Below are 4806 nucleotides of genomic sequence, written 5' to 3' on the forward strand. Positions count from 1 at the left end.
AAGCCCCGCATCGGGCTCCCTGCTCCGCGGGAAGCCTGCTTCTCCCTCCCCCACTCCCCCTGCTTGTGTTCCCTCTCTCGCTGTGTCTCTCTCTCTGTCAAATAAATAAATAAAATCTTTAAAAAAAAAACAAAAAACAAAAAATACTATATGAGAATGAACTAATCAAATGACATAATAAAGACAGAAAATGAATCAAACTCAAAAAAAGAAAAAGAAGTGTGTGTGTTGGAATGATTAATTTCAGGAACTTCACAAAGTAGAGGAGAGAACATGTGAAGAAACAGCAAATGTAATAGCAAATAAACCAGCCTTTCTAGATGGAAGAGGCAGGATGGGGGTGCAAGCAGCAGGAAACAAAGTTCAATAAGGAGCTCCAAATCAGGCTACAGGAGGACTTAGATGTAAGATAGAAAACGGAAGAGTTTCCTCCTCCTCTTTTACTAGCTCCTTTTAACATGTTCTCCTACTCCCATTCCCAATTTCTCTATAGATAATTCCACTGACCTTACCCCTTCCTCAAAAGGAAGCACAATGTACCAGACACTAACTTCTGTGAGCAGTCATTCAAAACTTAGGGATTAAACTTTGTCTTTGCAAAGATGTGCTGCTTGAGCAGAGCAGAGACATTCTGGAGGGGCCACAGGACTGGCTGAGGCACAGGGACCCCAAGGGTTCTTCAGCCAAATGAACATTACAAGATTTATATTGGTCACGGAAATTCTTGGATTCCTATTATCTTTTTAACCTGCTGAACCATCACTGGGATTCAATATGAAAATTTAAGTCATGTGAAGAAAGTAACATGATTAAATTCATTTTAACTAGATATTTTGGGAGATTATACTCCTTACAACACGTCTTCGACGAATTACAAGGCTGCTAATACTTACCAAATATTTACCTTTACTTTTACCTGTAAATTTTGATGAGATTCTGGGCATTTTAAAGCCCCTTTAAATCCAAAGGGATAATGAATTTGAACATCAAGTCTTATTTACTACTTTGCTGTCACTTTCCTAATATTTTTGGTTTCACGGTCTTGTGTGAGATAATTGTTGGATAATTTCCCCCTTCTTTCTGGTACACTTAGAGTTCAATTTGAGTGCACACCATCCCTCTCCCCCTTGAAGGAGTAACAGGAATGTTCATGTCTTGTTTTAACAAGTGGATGATCTGCTCTGACTTCAGAGTCAGAACTTCTGTAAAAAGGAGACCATTATGTTTAACTTTTTGCCCTGTGAGAAAAGCAGGATATGTCAAGCCTCTACTTAAGTTTTTTCTTTTATCCTTATGAGTCCCTCTCATGAGCTAATTTCTTTCATAGACTATATAAGCCCCTTAAAGAGCAGTACTGTTCCCTGACAAACACACTGGCGTGCAGTTAATCATTAATTTTGCATGGTCCACATCTGCTGTCTGCTGGATATACATACTGTTGGAGAGACTTCCTTCCCTTATTATAAACACTGCTGCGCCAGGGTCAGTGTGGGATCTTTATCTAACCTATTATCAGCAGCCCAGACAGAGTCTGATTGCTTCCCTTTAACAAGTCCAAGTGGCAGAGTTCACAAGGCTGAAACCTACATGAATACAGTTGTATTTTTTAATGACAAAACAACAGCTGCATGGGCAGCCTGTGTGCAGATACTAAAAACAGGTGCACCTCACCACCAAGCTGCTGTGTGTGTGCCACTGACGTTTTGGGGCGGGGAGGAGCATGACATTCATTTCTTCATCAAGGTCCACATACAGCAATGGAGCCACATAAAGGAATTCAGAAACAGGGTCCACTGAAATGCCAAGGCTTCAAAAAAGCAATAAAGGCAGAATTTAACATTGCAGGAGAGAGAGGACTTTCACTTTACTCTTGGTGGGCATGCTCCCTAATGGAAATGTACAGAGCCAGCTGTGTGCGTAGTAAAAGTTACTTTTAAATGGCAAACAAATTAAAGTAGATCCTCTTTCTCCTCCTTCTTGGAGTCGGTCTGGGGTTCCAGCTTTCTACCACTTAGGGAAACGTTGAAATTAAGCTTGCTGTGGGAGGAGGAGAGGCAGATTTGAATGCGATCCTGTTCAAACAACGTCTTGCAGCCTCACTCTCGGGTGGTACGGGTGGTACGCGAAGACTGGCAAGAGTGAGTCTCCGAGCCCCCCCGCCCCCCACCCCACCCCCGGGGGGCAGGGGCAGCACCCCTGCGGCTCTGCTGCCAGGAAGGCTCCGAAGGGAGGGCCCGGTAAATGTCAATGCTGTGTGGCGATCTCAGCTTGAAAGTAACCTGCACAAGTCTACTTGAAAATTAACACTGCAATCACAGAGAAGGGGGAAAAGAACGTGTGTCGTTCCCAGACATAATTGAGATTGAACTCCAACCAACTGAGAAACAAGCGTTACTTTCCGCACCCCCAGAGAAGCCAGCTTGCCGCTGCCCGAGGCCAAGTATTGCAACCGTCAGGAACACAACGCGCTCTGTATGCAGCCTGCAGAGAGAAGTGGCCCTGTCACTCGGGCTGGCCATTCATCTTTGTGTGTCCTCAGGGAAGAGGTAGTCTGAGGAGCAGTCCACACCCCGCTAGAGCACGAGTGGTGTGCTTCTGGGGTCTCTGCGCTCTCCCGCACCACACCAGCGGTGTTGGAGGAACTCTGCTGACGCCGGAAAGGGCTCAGAGAGCACTTCCAACCTGCTGTATGGACCTCAATCACGCCAGCCTGTCCCCAACAGCTCTGAGCATTTACCTGCCCTATACAGAGCCTGGCTTCTCCCCGGGACTCACAGTGAGGTCAGCAGTGGCCCATTGAGGAAACCGGAGTCAACCTATAGGGACACTGTTCAGCCCCACCAGAACTATACCGACTATGGGAAAGCTCTCTTTGGAGGCTTGCCATACTCAGAAACAGCCCAGATTTGGAGACTGAGAATTCTCCAGTGATGTAAAGTTTGAATGCAAATAACAATTCTGCTGCTACTTTTCCTTATAGAAGTTTCCCGTTTAGGCTCGTGCAACTACACTCCTGGGGAAGTGAGGAGGCTGCATTGCTGATTCACTCAGGCTGCTCTTGGGTTTCTGTCTTCAGCAGAGAGCCAGGTCTTTGATCTGGAGTGAAATAAGAACTAACGAATGGAGCAGTTTGTAGAAATAATTTTCTTAGGCATAATGGCAACATTTCGAAACGACTGCATTCCTAATGGCATATTTTTATTCACTGTCTGGTTTGAAGGGAGAGGATAGAGCTTTCAAGCAAGGGATTGAAGGGTGTTGCTTATTTTAATATCATGGCGTACACCCCCAATTCCATTGGCAAGAGAAAGAACTGAAGTCAAAATGATCATACAAATGCAAATGTTCTGAAATGTATTTAGCTAAAGTGTTTAAATATCGATCGAAGGTTTCCAAAGGTAGATAGACACGGGGAGCAGCTAAAGCATGTTCGCCTGCTAGAACAGGGGCAGCAAGTGGTTTGGGCTAGGACTGGCAGGTGAGGCATTAAATCTTCCTCAGTTTAGCTGGGGAGAGTGGATGTCAACTTTCACAGGAGGAAAATCAACTTTCAGAAGACTGGGAAATCAAAAGTCCAGGTAGTGTCCTAACAAAGAGCGTGGACTCTTCCTGCAGACCAATCTGCCTTCACACCTAGGTCTGCCACTGGGGACCCTGAGCATGTTGTCTCCACTCTCTACATTTTATTTCTTGCATTTTAAACTATCTGTGGGCATGCCCTGCTGACTAAAGAGTGGATCCCTGAAAGTCACACATTGTTGAGTAGAGGCAAGAGTCTCAAAACCGCGAGGGTGAAGCAAAGAGGAGCGTATCCAGGCTCCAAAACAGCTCAAAAACTAACAGTCAAGAAGTTGAGGAACCCCGGTGACAAAGAACAAGGTCGAAGTTGCTAGAAGCCTTAAAAGTACCCAGACAGCTGGAGATCAAGTGGTAGTTTTAGTGATCAAGACACACACTTCAAAATCCTGGAGATCAAGTAAAGAAAATCCTTCAGACCCAAGGCCAGAAGGTCACAAGGAGCAAACCTGGCATCCACTCCATCCCGACAGGGCAGGAAGTGATTTGAAGTGAAGATGGAATTGAGCCTATGTAGTATCTGTAACCAGTGAGACCAAAGGGAACTAAGCAGTCTAGATGAAGGGTAAGAAGAGGAATATTCTAACAATATTTATCAGCTGTCACTCACTCTCTAGGTGATGCCATCCAGTCTTTTTCCTGGGGCCATTGTAACAAAGTACCACAAATTTACTAGCATAAATCAACACATGGTATCTTCACCGTTATGGAGATCAGAAGGCTCACTAAATCAAGGTGTCGGCAGAGCTGTGTTCCTTCTGGAGGCTCCAGGCAAAAATCTGTTTCCTTGCCTTTCCTATCTCCCGGAGGCTGCCTGCATTCCTTGCCTCATGTTCCCTTCTACCATCCCCAAAGCTGGCAGCATGGGCATCTCCCAGTCTTTCTCTATTTTTTTCTCCCTCTCCCTCCCTCTGACTCTGGCCCTTTTATAAGGATCACTGTGGTTACATTGGGCTCACAAGGACAATTCAGGGCAATCTGCCAATCTCCAGATCCCTAACTTAGTAACACCTGCCAAGTCCCTTTGTCCATGCAAGCTAACATATTCATATGTTTTGGGGGCTAGGATATGGACATCTTGGGGGTGTCATTATTCCACCTATCACCACTTTAAACAACATTCTGACATCTCTCCACTTCCTATTTCAAGCTCAGACCTCACCCCTGAACTTCAGACTCAGTCCTCTGACTTCCATTTTCTGGGTCTGCATGTAAGGAGCTTGGAAGTCA

The sequence above is a fragment of the Neomonachus schauinslandi genome, chromosome 3, assembly GCF_002201575.2.
Source record: "Neomonachus schauinslandi chromosome 3, ASM220157v2, whole genome shotgun sequence".
NCBI classification, from domain to species: Eukaryota; Metazoa; Chordata; class Mammalia; order Carnivora; family Phocidae; genus Neomonachus; species Neomonachus schauinslandi.